Source organism: Thermobia domestica, chromosome 6 (genome assembly GCF_964235325.1).
Source record: "Thermobia domestica chromosome 6, izTheDome1.hap1.1, whole genome shotgun sequence".
NCBI classification, from domain to species: Eukaryota; Metazoa; Arthropoda; class Insecta; order Zygentoma; family Lepismatidae; genus Thermobia; species Thermobia domestica.
In genome coordinates, this window is record NC_137459.1 from 113,097,043 (window position 1) to 113,117,524 (window position 20,482).

Genomic DNA, 20,482 nt, shown 5'->3' on the forward strand with positions numbered 1-20,482 from the left:
CATCATATTCATTTAAAAAGTTAAAACGTTCAGTTTCTTGGCACAGACCACAAGCAATAGTACATGGAAGGGCATGCTTTCTGCAAGTATAATACGTTCTTGCACACACGATAGCACAGTTGCAATGAACAATGGTGAGCAAATTCCATACCCATCAAACACGATGGTTGATGTGCCATATTTACGAACCGTATACTCAGCAAATGATGTAGCGATGTTGTCGTACGAACTGCCTTTACACCATGGAAGTCTATGTAACAGAGATCTTCCGTCTAAGACATACAGAATATTGTATGGCTCCGTTTCATCAAACTGTGCGGTCTGCTGCTTGCTGAACTGTAGTATCGCATGGGCCAGTGGGGCTTTGTCTGCCTTACGCATCATGCTGGGTGACTCAAATAAAGCTGATGGGTAGGCACATAATTCATGCGCTAAGGTCTCCTCTAAAGATGTGCTGCCAGCATTAGCGACAACTAACAGTCTTTGAAACAAAAGATTCGAATCGACGGAGATATCGCTGCTGATTTTAACACTACTCAGGGATGCTAGAATTTTGACTTTATCTGCACGTTTCCACTTCACAGTGAACAGGTCTTTGCCACATAGTTTTTCCGCAAGCTCTTCTCCAACTGAAAATAAATTATGGACGTTGACCGAGGAATCCGCTGTGACGCCAGTGGCAATGTTTCTCAACGATTTGTCTCCGTCAAATGGTGAAATGGGCTGCAGTCCTGCAAGATTGCGACGTGTGTCACTGATATCACGTGACATTCTTGACGTTTCGGCTTCTTTATGTTGTTCGCTAGTGACATATGCTGTGTGAGTAAGAGTTTGCATCGCCAGATTGTACTCGGAGCATGCTGGCATTGAGAGCACCCACAAAGATCGTTGCATCTCCGACATTCCACTCCCATGGGTTAGACCTCCAGTGGATTTTAGAGATCTCATCAGAACCTGCTCTATGACTAGATCAGAGGACAAACCAGCCCAATAACGGTTGCTTCTTCTGATAACAACGAACCCATTTTGAAAGCTTTCGTGAACTGTTGGATTAACCGATGGCAGCGTTAACATTGTTTGCAGGTACAAGCACGTCGACTTCAAATAGTTGAAGTGTCCTGCTGCAGCGAATATGGGAATGCACTCTACTCTAGCATCAAGGTGATCCTCCCAACTTCCTGTTCGGTCTGCTGCCACAAGTTTCCTTACTGTAGTCAACATGCGCTGGTATGCAAGCCACAACTGACTTGTTTTTGATGTGTTAATAAGTTCTGACTTTCGTGTTTCTATTTTTTCTCGGGCTTCTTGAAGAAGAGGTGAAGAACTAGCTCCAGTTACAGTAATCTCACCCGACATCAGACTATGGTAGAGAGAGTAAGCATCGTTAATAGTTCTGTGTGTTAATAGTTATAGTTATCGGCCTGTAAAAAAAAAAAAAAAAAAAAAAAACATTTTGCACAAGCAATGCACTTAATGCGAGGTCACCCATCATGTGCGCACGGAATGCTCTTGCTACGGACTTGCCACGTAACATATGTACAACCGAATTTTCTCCATAAAGATCATGCAAGATTTCACGTAAGCCTAAACCATCCATCAGGGAACCAATTGCTCCTAGAAGGTTCATCAGAGTATGAAATGAGCCCAACAGGAGAACAGTGTCCTTAATACTGGTGTTATGTGCTTTGTCATGCAGGATACGTGAAGCTTTCCAAAACAGTGGTTGGTCTAAGGTGATGATTGGTGTGACTTCATATTTTCTCGCAAGATTGTTCAGGTACACTGAAGTGGAATAGATGCATGACATAGATGGATGGAGTACAATAATCGGTAAGCAGAGAACAGTGGATTTCCCTGAATGATGAAGAGATGGATCTGCGTGAATGGCCTGCATCATTCCTGACCAGTTTGGTATGCGTGACGGAAAGTGCCAGGAAAGTTTCCACAAAATATCCAGGGAGCTTTTGTTCGGTGATGGTGCTGTTACCAGTTCACAGTTGACCTTTTCAAGAATAGCCCTGGCTTCAGTGTATGCGTGAATGGGAACACTGGCAAGGGACTTCACATCAGCATCAGAGATGGGCTTCCGAAGAATGGTTAGACTGGTAGTAGTGGATGGAGTAATGGCCGCCAACATTTCCATACTATGGAATGTGCCTAAACCACTCAGCGTTTGGAGATTATGGTCTACATTATCCGCTGCAAAGAGGAGAGTCTGGTCTGCTGGCATTTCGATCACACGATTACCAAATGTACTTGCAGCACAGCGTTCAAGCTGCTGCATTTCCGTGTATGAAGAGCAAAATCCCAGGTGATGCAGCGTGTCAATCAGGTGTTTCGATCGATAGTGGTGGTGCAGCTGCACACCAACACCAAACTGCAGAGGAGCTAACATATCTCTTGGTCTGGCTGCTAGCATCAAACACTGGCCAATCGATGCTATTTTGGTTTCATTGTCCTTTCCGGCAAAAGGTATGGCATAGAAGAGTTTAAGGCTAGGTGGAATGTACTGAAGGAATTCCTGAATGGTCAAGTCGCTGGGTGAAGGATATGTATCTCTTACAATTTGTAGTTTGGATTTTATGTCGCTTTTGATCAGTCGAGCTACGTTTTCTATTATTCTATTTTTTTTCCGTTTCTTCATCATACTCTCGTGGTAAATCACAATATGCCCGTAGAATGTGATTGGCAGTTTCTCAAAGTGTAATGAAGTCGTTTTTTCCACTGTCACTAGAAGTTATATTTTTTTCACCGAAGTACTCCATTAGTTGACGCTTCATGTGCCGTCTATCATATGCAATGTGATCAGTCCCTACAAGAAATGTGCCCATTTTTGTAACAAGTTCTCCCACAGTTAGTTGCTCACCATCGTGCTCTTCCAAATAACTACAGATGCGCTGAAATGCTCGGATTCTCTCATCATTTGTAGGTCGGCCAGCCCGGAATTTTTTGACGCTGACTGATTATCGGTGCAGTATTGTTGAGGAATTGCTATACCTGTTCGAAAGTTGATACTACATGATCTGTGATAGACACAATCTCCTGCATGAAGATCAGATGAGAAGTACTCAATTCGACCTCGGACAGTTTGTGACCCGGTATCGTTTCGTTCATTGCAACACTTTAAAATGCTGTGTGGCAATGTTTGTGTTTTCACTCGCACATTTTCTGATTTCAACACGTGACGGTCATCAAATAAGACAGGCGTTCCGCAAAACAGAGTCGCTGTTGCTGTTGAAGGATCCATCTGACGAGCGAGTAACTCGTTTTTGAATCGGCGATGACGTTTTTTCTTTCTAGCGCAATTGCAATATTTTTTTATCAATGTAACGTTTGCGACAAGAGACATGAACCATCATACTTGTAGCGGCGAGAATGTTACTACCGCGAGCCTTACTGACATTGTTCACTCCTTCAGCCCCCTTTTCTTGAAGTGTGATGAGGTTATCGTCAGGATCTAGGCTTCTGCAGATGATACACAAACGTGTAAGGGAATCAGCCATGGTTCTTCAGTGCCTAGGTTCATGCAAGACTATGATATGTAGAAAAGCTTATGAAATCCTATTTCAAACGACGTATCGTTTGTGCTCCCTATACCCAACGATTATCAGGCTTGCCAGAGCCCAAGAAAGGTAAAAGTACAGATTTTCCCAATTAGTTCAAGGTTTCTTCTTCTTCTTTTTCTACAGGTTGGGCACAAGGGGCATAAACGATATGTCGTTGGCAAGGGGGTTCCATAAGCTTTCCAACGCGGTATGCTTCATGTCTCTGTGACAATTAGGGAGGATACTAGATCTAAGAAACAGAAGTTAGACCACAGTAAAAAATATACAGAGTGACCCTCCTTTGTCCGCGGTTCCGAATTTTTATCTCCCTTACTATTGAACCAACGTCCTTCATTTTTTAATATTATTGTTACCAATGTCTGGTCTACGCGTAGGAATTTTTCTGCCGGAGTATAAGGACGTACAGTGTTGCCAGGGTCCAAGAAATATTAATTAAAAAAACAAACATCGATTTTCTTCTTCTTCTTCTTCTACGGGTTGGTTGGGCATGATGGGTACAAAAGTCACTTAGTTGCAATTTGTGGTTGATGAGCGTTCCAACGAGGTATCATTCATGTCTCTATGTCAATTAAGAGGGCTACTAGAGCCTCCAAAGTAAAGGTCTACGATTTTTTCGAAAAACTATGGTCCGCCATTTTGAAACCCTTTTTGGGGGTGTTCCCGTGGTCCGATTTTGTCGGATTTTGAATATGTAATTGAGTAGCATTTCCTGAATCGAAAACTGTTTAAAAAGCTTGTGTTGCAATTTTGCCCAGGTTGAGGGTAAAATTGCTCTAGATTTCCTGGACTATACATCTTTCATGCAATTCACTGGTTTTCGGCATGGAGTCTATACGAATCGTGGTTTTATAGCTTAAGCTGGTGCACAATATGCATGACTTCCCACCGCGCGAATTGAATCTGGTCTCTGGCCCAAGATGTCAGGTTGCAAGCAGGGTTGCCAACTCTTCTTAAGAAAAATCGAGACGGGACAATCGATGTTATTTTCTTCAATGTTGGATTTAGTAAATAGTTGCGGTACGATTTTATTGCTGCAGTCAATTGAGTTATAGGACAAATTATGTTTTACGCAATGGAATGCTGTAGCTAATTCAGCAAAGGTAATTTTATCACTTTCTGGGCTGTTTTACACGTGATTTTTTTTTTTTTAATTGCCGAGACGGCCGGTACCCAATATACTTAGCGTGACGGTCATTCGCTGAAGTGAATGCTACTGTTACTGCCACTGCGGTAGCAGTAGCTTTTATGTAGAGGTTGCAGAAGCAATATATTTAGCATTGCATAAAATATACTATCATCATAATAGGATGAATTATCAACTGAAAACAATAAGAGAATAACAATAAATTCAAGACGATCTGCTATTTTTTTTTCATGAGTCAAATTAAAACACAGATTTGTTAAATTAATTATATACATAAAACTGCGTGTAAAAGAATGTTATTCCTTTGTAAAAATAGCATGCAGTAAAATATTAATTAACTTCGAAAATTGATAAATCGGGACAATATATGCCCCGACGAGTGTTCGGTCGGGACACGGGACAAATAAGTCACAAATCGGTACAGTCCGTACCGAATCGGAATGGTTGGCAACCCTGGTTGCAAGTAATCTCTTCCGAATTGAAATCTTATATATATATATATATATATATATATATATATATATATATATATATATATAGGGTGTTTCAAAACAACACCGAAAACATGAAAAATTAAAGTTTAAAAGTCCATAGCTCCAAAACCATGGGACCTTCTGCAGTCGGGTCAAGACTATTCTGCAACTAGTAAGTGTCCTATCGAAATATCGAAGTTTCAGAATCCTGCGGTACTTTCGCAATAATTTTTATACATGTTGTTCGTGAGTAATTTAAATTGAATGCCAGTAGCTAAAACTCCCTGTATATTAAAAAAACTGTTGCATGAGTACAATAGGATTCTGAAACATGTATTTTTGGATACCGCAAATATTAGTTCCTAAGTGAGGTCTTCATCCGATTACGGTAGATCCCATATATTTGGAGTTTTGGACCTTTAAACTTCAATTCTTCATCTTTTCCGTAGCCTATAACTCCGAAAGGAAGCATTTGTGCACCCAGGTTGATCTATACATTCTGTCTTATCTTTTATCATTTCATTTTGACAGCAGAATTTATGGAAGGGGGATGAGTGGGGATATACATAACAAGTAAAACTTAATAACTCTTGAACCACCGGAGTGATCTCGATCAATATGTTCAAGATGAAGTTCGAACCTGAGATGTCTTTTGTCATATCACTTTGGCAGTGTGACTTAAGAGAGGCGGAGGTGGAGAGACATTTAGAAATGACGAAAATGACTGATATTTGTGTAGAATCTATATTTTAGGAGGTTGATGAGATGAAAAGTGACACTTCCGATGCGTTTTAAATCCAAAATCAGTCACGCAACTTGGGAGAGGGGGAGGGGGATATATATATATAAATTTATCATCTAAAATAACCGATATTAGTGCCGAATCTATAGATTTCCAGGTCGCTGAGATGAACAGTGACACTTCTGATGCCATTTAAATCCAAATTCAGCCCCGCAACTTGGGGAAGGGAAAGATATAAAAAATGATCGAAATGACTAATATCAGTGTCGAATTCATAGTTTTCGGGGTCGCTGAGATGAACAATGACACTTCCAGTACCCTGCCCCGCAACGTGGAGAAGGGAGGGAGATTTTTAAAGATCATAGAAAATGACCGATATCAAAGAGCGCTTTAGTGTTAATAAAATGTCACTGACTAGCGGAATTCCTTTCTTAATTTAACCTGGCGAAGCGGGTAACAGATGCTAGTAAATATATATTAATATGTTGATTTTCTGTATATTAGCCTATAACTGCAGGCTCCGCATTAAAAATTCCCTCCGTTTCTGTTTATTATTCAAGATTATCAAATATTAGTCGCATAGAAAATGTTGCACCCACGTTACAAATTGTTACTAACGATAAGAGATAATTAAAAGCAAAGAAGAGTGTTCTAAATTTTGACATTTAAATAGTGCTGGTAAAAATGATTGGTTCGAAAAATTGGTTCGAAAAGATGACACAGAATAATAGAGAATATAATTTAAATGTAACTGTTGCTGAGAAGAAATTAGGATATCTAGGGTAAAATTACTCACACAAAATCTCATATGACACAACTCAAATTGAGCTCTCGATTGCGTACACATAGGTATAAATAGTTTAATACATCAAATTTTGTTCTTCGTAACCATTTAGTTATAACATGTATCATTAAGCATTTCGTCGCCTTTATACAAGTACTTAAAGTAAAGTTTGTTCTTTCTTTCTTTCGTGTTTTTTTTATTTTTTTTAAAATTTATTCATTTTTTATCTATTTGTGTGTGTAGGTATAGTGTATTTCAAATTTTGGTTTCTAATTTATAATAGAAAAACGATACAATTATGTGCTCTCATCTTTCATTTAAAGGTTTACCTCTCAACGGCGAAGCGTGCACCTGTTTACACCTACGTTAAACGTACTTCATGCACACACTTTCATACATATATGCATGCATATGTGAAAGTAAACATATAAATTAGAGAGCAACTATAAGACAAGGACAAAAAGGAGAAGTAGTTTCCACTGTCATTAGGCAGCTAAATGGACTTTATTGACCATCCTTTAAAATTCACGTAGGTTTGATAGCAAATGAGAAAACTGTATGCGGAAAGAATACATATGTACAGTAGCTGAAATGCAGGTTCTCCACAAGGGGAAATAGGTTTCTGATCAACAGTTGAACTTACTTCCATCTTACGATGCGTATTTTAATGAAAGCCCTGAGTACAAAAGCACAAAAGCCCTTAATATACTTTATTTTTGGAATTAATTTTAAGCTCCCTACTTCTTTAAATTACGCTCATTAATAAATATGACATAAAAAAAAAAGAACTTTGCGGCAAGAACTATGTTCCAAGATTCATTTAAAATGCACAATCAGTTTTCCGTGATGCGACCACAAACAATAGACGACGTTTGTTGCGTCGTGGTGAGAAGAAAGAAACTCGACTTTCCTTCCTTAAAAATCAAAATTTTGGAAAATGTTGGATCACGTGTTCGCTTATATGAAACGAGGAGTTTATAAAATGCAGACTTTCGTATACCTCATGAGATATAGTACTCGCGCCGAGTCGTGAAGCTTAGGCCCTAAACCAATCACTGCTTGAGCTCTGATACATCGGAAAACTTCGGTACAATTCGTGGAGCCGCTTCCCGAGCGCACACTTGGCGAAACGTCAAACAGCTGAAATTCCCCAACCATGTTGCCAAATTTTGAAGACAGTGTAAAAGAGTTTTAAAAATATTTAAAAATTACCAATAATAACACTGAACAACAATAACCACAGTACCAATTATTATAAAACGGTACCAAAAACACGAACAGTAACAATGAGAATATAATGCAACAAAAAGCAATTAACAAAACGGAACTTGGCGCCAATCCGACAACACTGTACTCTCGGGAGATGTTTTCCGTGTAGCGTGAGAGACGACACTGACAAAATGTGATGGGTGGGGGTTGACGACCGGAACACACCCTCGCGTTCTATTGAGTGGTGAAATCGGTAGATCTAGGTCAACCATAACGACTCGGCGCGAATACTATAGTTAAGGAGCTCATGAGATTTTTTCTACTTCATTTTTTGCATTAATTTTGAACCATATATTCCCTTAGAATACGCCTTTATGTCAAAGTATTGATTGAAATCTAGCTCCAGATAGATACTAAGTATGTTGCAAAATTCATTTCAAAGCTTTCAGCCATTTTTCCGTGACATAATGGCGATATAGTGGAGTTATAGCAAACCAGGTGGTCGTTCTTCGACTTATCACTAGTACGAATCATGACGTTTCGCTGGTTTATTGGTGATGAACAATATATACAAGGCAACATTCTTACAGCAAACATCCCAACCACTGCCTTCTACATCCCGTCCGCTCCCTCTAAGTGAATCGAGGAGGCGGTAATCCCAACCCAGTGCCTTGCGACACACCAGGACAATCAAAGGCACAGTCACGTCCAAAATGATTGTCGCATATTTATAACTGTCCTGTTGTGGGAATATAATTTGATAATGATTTTCAGGGTACCTTTAATACTGTTACTATGTGTATAATTGGGAAATGTTTATTTGTGGTAAATTTTATAGGAAAAGAACTAAAAATACGAAAATTATAATGAATAAAACAAAATGTTGATAATGGACAAGAAAGCTTTTTCCGTTATATTGTTCTTATTTACTGCTCTTTTGACATGAAATTTACAGCCTACATATCTTTGCTGATTATACACATACCTACTAACGTTGTAAGAAATACTAGGCGAAATCGTTATTAACTTATTTTCCCACAACAACATTTTTATAGATATGAGACAATCATTTTGGACATGACTGTACCTATACCTCATGCGAGTATACGTACACTTTCGAATCAATTGTTGTAGGTAAGGCACGTGTACGTTTACACGTTCTTCTCGCACGGTTACCACTTACACCTTCACCAGACAAGAATGAAATCTTTAGTGGTGTTGGGAGGAACTACAGTGGCGAGACGAATAGAAAACAATGAAATTCAACGACGAAAGTTGTATCATTTTCGAATATAGAGGCTTCCAGGTGCGTGTTTGTAAACTTGCAATCGAGCGTAAAATTACAGATGCGTGTTTCTGCTCGCAATGCAAAATTTACAGTCGGTGTTCTGCCATGTGGTCAATAAACTACACACTATGCTTGGATTTCGTCCTCTTTTAGGGTAGTATGAGTAAGTTATCGAGGTAAATTCTATTTTTTGACCTTTTCAGGAAATGTTGTGAGGTTTTATATCCTAAGAGGATAATTCTTGTCTTCATATCGTCAGGATAACCCAGCGTGCTGTATTAGTGCATGCCTTCTACCACAGTCTGCTTAGTATCCATACCTTAATCAGACGGATCATATATGAGAAATAATGTAGCACCTCCTAACAGTTAACTGTGTTTATGCGACGAACATTGCAAAGCTACACTAAAATATATGTTGAACACTCACGCACGAACATGGAAGCGCGACACTCGCAATACTGAGACATTTTCGACACTTGCGATATCGGCATTTCTCAGAAATAACTTATTTGCTAAGCTGAAAGGGAACGTTTTTCAGTACAGTTAGATGAGAGAAACCTAGTCTCAACTGTTACACAAACACTATGCCTTATCAAATATAAGACACATAGTCAATATTAATCTCCAAGGAAGTTATAATTTACTCCTGTGGTTTATAGTAGAGTTTAATCATTACATTAAAGATAATCACTAAAAGTTTTCAAACAAAATTAAACGTATGAAATTTAGATACAGTATTACGCATAGCTAATAATACATACTGTACAATAATTATACTAAACAATGCTAATAATGCAATGGTTCATTTAGAAGGAAAATAAATAGTCCAGTAATAGAAGTAGCTACTAATGAATTCCAAATGCCCCTATTGACTTGTCAGTCTATTTTACAAGTACAAAACAACAAATGAAGTTCTTTTTTAATTGGCGGAGAACTTTAAACTGGCAACTCTGTTTCTATGACAGTTGATTTTACAGTTCTCGGTTGTTCATACACACAACTATGCTTCGCACACTGTCCGCCATTGAGAAGTTTCATGGTCTAGCTCCGAGAACTATTGTTAAATCTTTATAAAGTTTACGCGAGCAGACAATGAATAACACTCTTTCAGGAAAAGCAAAGAGAAAAAAAAAATATGCACTTATGTCACAGTTTGCATGAACACAGACACAATATATATCCACGGAGGGTGTTAATGAACTATAACAGCAAACTGGAAAAGGCTATTTCTCACATCGAAACAAGAGGAAAAAATGTATGAAAGTCTGGGCAAAAGTGCATAGTTTCAGAAAAAAATAAACCTACATTCGTAGACACAAAAACAGCGTAGAAAAGAGGTGACAGTAGCAAGCATGTAATGGGTCGGTGGGAAGTAGGAAGTGTTGCAGACCCGCCAGATTCACGGTTCGTCGCGTTCGGAATAGCGCTTGATGTGATGTATTGTCTAACTCTAATAGGTGCATAATAATGTGATATATACCGCCAAACAATACATCATCACATTCGCTATTCCGAACACGAGAAACTGTGTAACTGGTGATCCCTAACACTTCTGTTCTCCTGCTGACATATTACGTGTTCACTGGTGTCAAGCCTTATCTTTGCCTACTTTGGTTCCATCTTTAATTCAGATGATATTTGGCAATTATGTTGGAGCATGTATGAAAATTATGCTATTGAGGGAACTCCTTAGGCCTGCTATACATTACAGGATAGATCCTAGGAAATCTCTTATGGTTTGTCCTAGAGCAAAATCTCAACATTTATGGCACCAGATCACATGTCAGTTCCTATGTTTTGAACGATTCTATGAGATTTCTCTTGTTTAGAACACGCTCTATTTTGGAAGGCAATTCGTAAGATTTCGATTTAAGGACATCAGGTGAGAGAAAGTGAAAACAAATTTGTTTTATCCCCGCCAGCAAAGGTGCTGTTTGCGCACTTAGTTATTAGTGCATACGAGAAGCATGCATTTATATATAATACAAAGTCAACGCTCTGTCACAACAAACATGAAAGACAGATGACACTAGAAAACATTGCTGGCCGAGTATACGTTATGAGACCTAGCACGTCTTTGGAGGATGTGAAATAGGAAAAAAAATCGTCACGCGTATGCCACAAAAGTGTAGCATTTCCTACGAGATATGTCATAACATTTTTCCTAAGAAAAATCCTACGATATTTCCTAGGATTTATCTCGTAGTGTATAGCGGGCCTTTCGCACTCATTCCGTATTTCTGAAATGTATGCATATTTGTAATGTGTTTATATGACTTTTGTTTTTAGTACGGTTTCTCGTTTACGAAATAGTGCATATTGCAATTTAGTTCTCTCTTTTCACGCTTTTGAACGGCACTATCTCTGAAACTATGCACTGTTGTCCATATGGCCATATGGACGTTTCTTCTCATTTTGCTGTGAGGAATCACTTCTTACGACTTGTTCGTATAGTTCATTAGCACTACGAGAACTTCGTCCTTTTTTGAAGTAGGTTAAAATTAACGTCCACCATTTTCTTTTTCCTTGGCTGGAGAACCAACATTAAAATTTCAGCCTTAATTTGAGGTGTAATTTGAGTCATTTTCCTCATAAAGAATTTTCTATTTGACCTATTTCTGAGTTAAAGATATGAGTAACTCAACTAATGATTCTCTCCACATGCAGGCCTTATTATCTGCGGTAGTCTTACATGTAAGGATTTGGGTAACATGAAGGAAGTGATATACGGACATAAGTGGTTGCCGCATTGTTTTTTTTTTTTTTTTTTTTTTTTAGATTTTGAATTTTGCGAAGCAAAATACAAAACAAATTTAAATTTGCGTCCAATTGTAAATTTTGTATCACCCTCGGAAGCCAAGAATGCACCATTATTGAAATATTATTAAATAATAATAATAATAATAATAATAATAATAATAATAATAATAATAATAATAATAATATTATTATTATTATTATTATTATTATTATTATTATTATTATTATTATTTCATACAGTGAAATAGAAATCATTTTCTATGAATCACAAACAAGTATGATAATGGAAAGCAAATATTCCCGAGCAATATTATCTCGGGAATTTTGGAGGACATCAAGGTTTTTGTTTTTGTAAATTGCATTCGTTATATTCAGCTCAGAGCTGTTTGTCCCCAAAACGATCGGAATCAGCCTCCTTTACTCTAGTGTGAAGTAACTGTGTATTAGATGTGAAGTGATCATGAAATAATTGTGTAAACTCTTAACTTAATTCCCTAAATTCGATTTTATTAAATTGCATTATCAACGACAGAATCATGAACTCTTGAAAATTCATTGGAAGAAAACTTGTATTAAGATTGTACATTCTCAGACAGCTTTTGTAAACGCATATTTGTTAATAAACTCGACTAGTTTCCTCATTGTAGGGATGGTATCGAGACGAGACGAGACGAGACTTTGTACAGTCTCGGTCTCGTCTCGGTTGATTAATAACGGTCTCGGTCTCGGTCTCGTCTCGAGTAAAAAATCACAGTCTCGGTCTCGGTCTCGTCTCGGTCGATAGATGCTTGTCTCGATCTCGGTCTCGGTCTCGAGTAATAAATCTCGGTCTCGTCTCGAAAGTCTCGAAAGTCTCGAAATAAATAGTGTGAAATTAAAATATTGAAAGTACTATTCTCGTACAGTCTGTCGTTTCCGCTTATTTTTTCCTTTCATTTTGACTTAGAATTATGGTATGGTGTACCTCTTCATAGCTAATTTGCTAATGCTAATGCTTTTATTCTAGGTTCAATGATCAGTGTGTATATCACCCTAAAACCCGAATAGAACCCATATTTCACTTTCAGCAATAGACGTTGTCTTATATAACCTCAGAACTGCCTATACAATTAAACTCTATTAAATTAACTCCAGTGCTATACAGTAGTTTATTTACTTCCTTTGAATCAGAATTGTTCAATACCTCCTAACGGATAACGCAACACATAGCAGCACGAATGTATTTAATCGTACCGAAATTGAAACTTTAGAATTTCTCATTATTTAATACATTCTTCTTTGACTGTAATTTTAAAAACAGAATATAACGTTCATTATCTTAACAAATAGGGTAAAGTATTACTACAATATACGGTATTTTGTTTGAAATTGATGAAATGCTTTATTACCGTTTCACATCTGTGTGTGTAATTGACACTTTATAACACGAACGTCCTGAACCTTGTGGTGGGAGCTACTACACTCATCTTTGTTATGTGAGGTTTCGAGTTGGATCACAAAACAAGTTAGATTCAAAGTCCGATGTTTCGCATAGTTCGCGTCTCATTTTAAGTGCATTCTGTTCTTATACTAGTTCATAAGGTCGTAATGCATTACGTAAGCACATATCCAGTGCCGTAACATAGATTAATCTTATTCTTGAGCTCTCAACGGTGCATGCAATCTTTATTTGAGAAAACTAATCTTGCGTTTATTACGTTGAAATTTTATAATATATACATATAAGTATATTAGTATACAGATAATTCGAGTTATCTGTATCTATTTTTTCTCACTCGCCAAAACAAGTGATTCTTAACTTTCTAGTTTTCTTTTCTATTAATTTTCGTAGTTTTGCTGCAACATGATGGATTGAATAGTCAAAAATACCTTTTTCGCTCTATGATTTTCATTAAATTTTGCATCCATTTTTACCCTACCTTACCTAGTAAAAGTTATATATTTAGTCTTAGTTGAGGAACCAGTTTTTCGCTTCTGTAAAATTACGAAATTATGACTTGGTTTAGTTTACCTCCGAGGTCCAGATATAATAAAATATCACCATCATCATAATCAACCATTATCAATCCATTGCTGGATGAAGGTCTTTCCAAGTCTTCTCCATAACTATCTAATGGGCAATTCTTTTCCAGGTTTTCCTCCAGTGGCTCTTGATTTCGTCACACCTTGTATGCGGAGGTTTCCTAGGCTGTTTTTGTCTTGTGGTATCCAGTCTAGAATTGTTGTCGTCCGTCGATCATAATTTCTTCTTGCAATACGTCCAGCACACTTTCCAGCTCATATTAAATTATTTCATTAGCTCCATCAGTATTCATTTCTATATATTTGGGCTACAAATAGTTCGAATTCGCTACTTTCGGAGTACAGACACAATACTGTTTAATCATCGAATCTGACAACACTGACTGAATGATTTAAATCAACACAATGTGAGGACCCCCATTTGGTCTCGCAGCTAGAACTCTTGATTTCGGTTCGCGTGGTGCCGAGTTCGATTTCCGGTAGGGGTAAAGTTGATCTACCGAAATGGTTCGGATTCCACTATAATCATTAGCTCCACGTCTCCTTTAGCTGCCCTAGCATAACTGTGGGACGTTAAACTAAAACAAAACAAAACAAAAGTCAGCACTGTGTATTACTAACTGTAAGTTCTTGAATAATTGCATATAGCTATATGGTATGGATCGAGTTTGAGGTGGTCGGTGGTCAAACTAAAGCAAGTGAAATGTAATTAGGGTGCAATTAAAACTTTTAATTAAGCACGATCTTAATCTAAAGTGTACACCAGGCCTAAGGCTTAAGGGGAACAACTAGTGTTACTGAATATGTATCAGTTACATTTAATCTCAGTTACAATTTGCATTTACATGTATTGCTGGAACGAAGATTTAAACATTAACATTATAAGTAGCCCAAAGATATGAAAAGCATCGTCTCTTGAAAGCATTCTTGCCCCATAAAACAAATTACGAGTAATTTTAAAATATTTTGCAGTTTATCTACGTCATTTGCACATATTTAGAATGACATTTAGCTATCTATTTAAGTGGGCAACACTGCTTAAAATAATGTAACTGCGACTTGTTGTAATTAAAACCACCAAAAACTGTTGTAATGTTATAGAAGCAAAGGAAAGCAATATTCATTATAAAAATTTAATAAAAATGCGTCATTTTAAGCAGTATAGCAATCACTACCAATGTGTTTGGTATCTCTGAAACGATTTGAAATAACAATTGTTGTAAATGGCGTTATAAGCATCTGCATGATGAGACGTGATATACTGTGATCATATACTGTGTCCGCGGCTATATATATACAGGATGGCCCATTTTAATCTTTCCACGGGGATATCTCGAAAACGGTTGAACATAATGAACCGAACAAAAACTCAAATAGGAAATGCCATGGGGCACACCGAATGGTGTTGTAGCGGCGCTTCCCGAGGCCGCCTTTCATGGGGTACCAGGGCCAAATTTTAAAATCTTAAATGGAAACATGGGGCGAGTAATACCTCGTTCCATACATATTTAAAAAGTAAAACGTGTTGTAGCAAAAGATTTTTCACATCTGTCACCGTTTTCAAAATGGCCGCCAAGACATAGAGCCTGTATCAGATAAAACGTCCAGTACCACTAGACCCCTAAAATGTAAATAGTTGGAGATAAATGAGTAGAATAAAACTCGTATAGGAAAGCACAGAGGGTATTTATCATTCCACGGCTCGAATACAATGCAACGGAGAAAAAGATTATTAAAGTATAATTGACATGATGCAAAAGAGGAAATGATAGAAAATTATCTTTCCGACCTCTGTCCGTAAGTAAGTGAAGCGGGAATGAATGGTAAAATATCAAATGAGAACCTCACGTTTTATTTGCAATAGATACGGTTTGTCTGAAACACTTGTGTATACAAATGACTGGTGAAATAAGGTGAATAAAAATAAGGTGAAATTCAAGTTTAACAACATTTTACCCGCCCCTTCGCCTCTGATAATTTAACGCATTGCGTGCAAGATTTTTGGGACATATCTGCATCAGTATGTACAGTTTCGTTACTAAGGATCACAACTGAAAATGAAATGAAATGAAATCTTTAAGTTTTACGTCCCACGGTTATGCCGGTTAGGCTAAAGGAGTAATGAATGATGAGTAATGAATGAAATGGTGGAATGAAGAAAGTGGGAGGAAACGGGAGAACCCCGAGAAAACCCACGCACACGGTGTTTGTCCACCACAAAGTTCACTTGGCGGGAACAGGGTTTGAACCCGATACCCCTAGCACCAGAGGTGAACGCTCTACCACTGAGCCACCGCGGCCCCCAGGATCACTACTGAAATTACCGTTGAAAGTTATTCGGAATGTAACTGTGGACATCTCAGTGAAACTCATATTCTATCACATGCAAGAAGACATGGAAGGAAAAGAAGCGAACCAATATCATGCAGACGACTGTTGAACAAAACCAACGTTTGTAAACATTGTTCTAAAATTGCATTGTTCGACAAATTGGTTTTGCATTTCAGTTGATTCATTTTTGCATCAAACTATTGCCTGCAATCAAAATGGAAGGTACCGTTTAACAAGAATTTTACATATTTTATCCCATTACAGATACATTTATCTCTTATAAAAACACATTTCAAGTAACTGTTTCGTAGATACAATTTGCAAAAACTAAGGCTCTCATTTGCAATTTCACTGATCCTTCGCGATACACTCACTTACGGAGCGAGGTTGGAGCGATTATTTTCTAGGAGTTAGATTTGTTTCTTTCCATTATGGCACTTTCACTCTAATCATCTATTCGACTGTTGCAACATTCCCGAGCTATAGAATGATAAATACCCTCTGTGGTTTCCTATTCGAATATTTGTTCTGGTGTTTTCATATTAGTGATACTGGACGTTTTACCTGATGCAGGTACCATGTCTTGGTGGTCATTTTGAAAACGGTGACCCATATGAACAATCTTTTTTTAACAGCACTCTTTAGTTTTTAAAGATATGTCGAACGAGGTATCATTCACCCCATGTTTCCATTTACAATTTTGAAGTTTCGCCCTGGGCCCCCATGAAGGGTGGCCCTGGGAGTCTCCGCGACAATATCAATCGATGTGCCACATGACCTTTTCTGTTTGAGTTTCTGTTCGGTTCATTTATGTTCAACCGTTTTCATATTAGCGGTACTGCACGTTTTACTATATCTGATAGAAGCGACATGTCTTGGCGGCCATTTTGAATACAGTGCCCGATATCAAAGATCTTTTGCCACAATGCTTTTTAGTTTTTCAAGATCTATCGAACGAGGTACCACTCACTCCTTGCTTCCATTTAAAATTAAAGTTGGGCCCCGGGAACCCATGCAGGGCGGAGCTGGGTGGCACCGCGACCATATTATATATATATATATATATATATATATATATATATATATATATATATATATATATATATATATATATATATATATATATAGAGAGAGAGAGAGAGAGAGAGAGAGAGATTGAGAGGGAGAGGGAGGGAAAGAGACAGAGAGAGAGAATTCTATTCGCATCAGGAGTGGATTTTGTTTCGGAAGAGGCTTGAGGAACGAGTGAGAAACATTTGCGTTGTACGTGCAATGCAAAAAATTATCACAAATTTATTTCGGGAAGGGGGAGTTTGAGCCCGATAACCACCCCCTGAATACGCCCATGTACATCAGTCAACCGTTCTTATATTATCTAACACAGCAACGAAACAAATTTTGAGTGAAGGAAATTTTAGTATTTATCTATATCAATATTCGAGACGAGACCGAGACTTTCGAGACTGACCTAAGTCTCGTCTCGGTCTCGTCTCGATTTATAGAGGTCTGTCTCGGTCTCGGTCTCGTCTCGGTATTTAAAAGTCCGTCTCGGTCTCGGTCTCGTCTCGGTATATAAAAGTCCGTCTCGGTCTCGGTCTCGTCTCGATAATTCGAGACGAGACCGAGACGAGACCGAGACTAGTCTCGGTCTCGGTACCATCCCTAATCTCGGTCTCGGTCTCGAGGGCCAAATCTCGGTCTCGTCTCGAAAGTCTCGAAATAAATAGGTGAAAATAAAATTGTAAAAGTATTATTATTGTAAAGTCTGTCGTTTCTGCTTCTTATTTTTGGCCTTATTCTTGAGTTAGAATTATAGTGTGGTGTACTTCTTCAGAGCTAATTTGCTAGCGCTGATGCCTTCCATGCGTGTGTTCCAGTTTCAATCATCAGTGGGTATATCATATCTGGGATAAAATTCTAATAGTAACCCATATTTCACTTTCAACTAAAGACTTTCTCATATGGCCTCAGTACTGCCTATACAATTAAACTCTATTAAATTAACTTCAGTACTATACAGTAGTTTATTTCCTTCCTTAGAATAAGAATTGTTCAATAGATTCCAACGGACAACGCAACACATAGCAGCATGAATGTATTTAATCGTACCAAATTGAAATTTTACAATTTCTCATTTATTATCCAATACATTCTGTTTTGACTGTCATTTTAAAAAGATAATATAACGTTCATTATCTGAACAAATAGGGTAAATTATTACTACAATATATTTTGTTTAAAATAGATCAAATGCTTTATTACCGTTTCACATCTACGTGTTTAATTGACACCTTGTAACGCGAAATTCCTGAACTTTGTGGTGGGAGCTACGGCACTCATCTTTGCTATGTGTGGCCTCGGGTTGCATCACGAAACAAGTTAGATTCAGTCAGATGTTTCGCATAGTTCGCGTGTAAATTTAAGTACATTATGTTTCTTATGCAAGTTCCTAAAGTTGTAATGCATTACATACGCATACGTATATCCACTGCCGTAACATAGATTAAGCTTGTTCCTGAGCTCTTAGCGGTGCATGTGATCTTTATTCTTGAAAACCAATCATGCGTTCATTACGTTGAAATTTTATATTGATTGAAAATTACTTGCGAAACATGAACATACATATTATATAAGTATATAGGTAATTCGAGCTAGCTGTATCTATTTTCTCTCTCTCGCCAAAACAAGTGATTCTTAACTTTCTAGTTTTCTTTTGTATTCATTTTCGTAGTTTTGCAGCAACATGAAGTATTAAATAGTCAAAAATATATTTTTTTTTCGCTGTATGACTTTCGTTAAATTTTGGATCCAATTTTACCCTACCTTACCTAGTAGATTTATACAGTATATATATATATATATATATATATATATATATATATATATATATATATATATATATATATATATATATATATATATCTGAAATTAGTGGTAGACTATGTTAAGTCACTTTTTGGTCAAATTAAGTTAGAATACTTTTTTAATAGACCATGTTCTTTCTAGTGGTGTAATAATGTAAGTCTAAAGCCATCTTACTACTTTGTAACTACTTAGTATAGTTTGAAAAACAGTATTATTCTTAGTTAAGGAACCGGTTTTTCGCTCCTCCTCTAAAATTACGAAATTATGACTTGGTTTAGTTTACCTCTGAGGTCTCGATATAAAATCATCACCATCATCATAATCAAGCATTATCAATCCACTGCTGGATGAAGTCTTCCCAAGTTTTCTCTACAACTTTCTATCTTGGGTAATTCTTTTCCAGGTTACTCCCCAGTGGTTCCTGATTTTGTCACAATTTCTTGTATGCGGACATTTCCTAGGCTGTTTTTGTCACGTGGTATCCAATCTAAAATTGTTTTCATCTATCGATCATAATTTCGTCTTGCAATATGTCCATAACATTTTCCGGTCTATTTTAAACATTATTTCATTAGTACCAGTTATTAGTTGCCAAATAATTCATTTCTATATATTTGGGCTACAAATACTTCATATCCTCTACTTTTGGAGCACAGACACGCTACTTTTTGATCTTCGGATCTGGCAACACTGACTCAATTATTTAAATCAACACAATGTAAGAACCCCCATTTGCTGTAATGGTTAGTACGCTTGATTTTGGTTCGTACGATCCCGAGTTCGATTCCTGGTGGCGGTGATGTTCAACGACCGAAGTTTTTCGGATTCCACTATGATCAGTAACTCCACGTCTCCTTTAGCCGCCCTAGTATAATCGTGAGACGCTAAACTAAAACAAAACAAACCAAAAATCAACACAATGCGTATTAGTAACTGTAAGTCTTTGAATAATTGCGTATAGCTATATGGTATGGATCGAGTTTGAGGTGGTCGGTGATCAAGCTATAACAAGTTAGGGTGTAATTAAAATTTTAATAAAGCAGTGTTTTAATCTAAAAAATACACCAGGCCTAAGGCTTAGGGAGAACAACTAGTGCTACTGAAAAGTTGTCAGTTACCGGTACGTTTAATTTCAGTTACAATTTGCTTTTACCTGTATTGCTGGAACGAAAACTTTGACATTAACATTATAAGTAGCCCAAAGACTATGAAAAACATCGTGTTTTGAAAACATTCTTGCACCATAAAACAAATTACGAGTAATTTAAAAATATTTTGCACTTTAGCTACGTTATT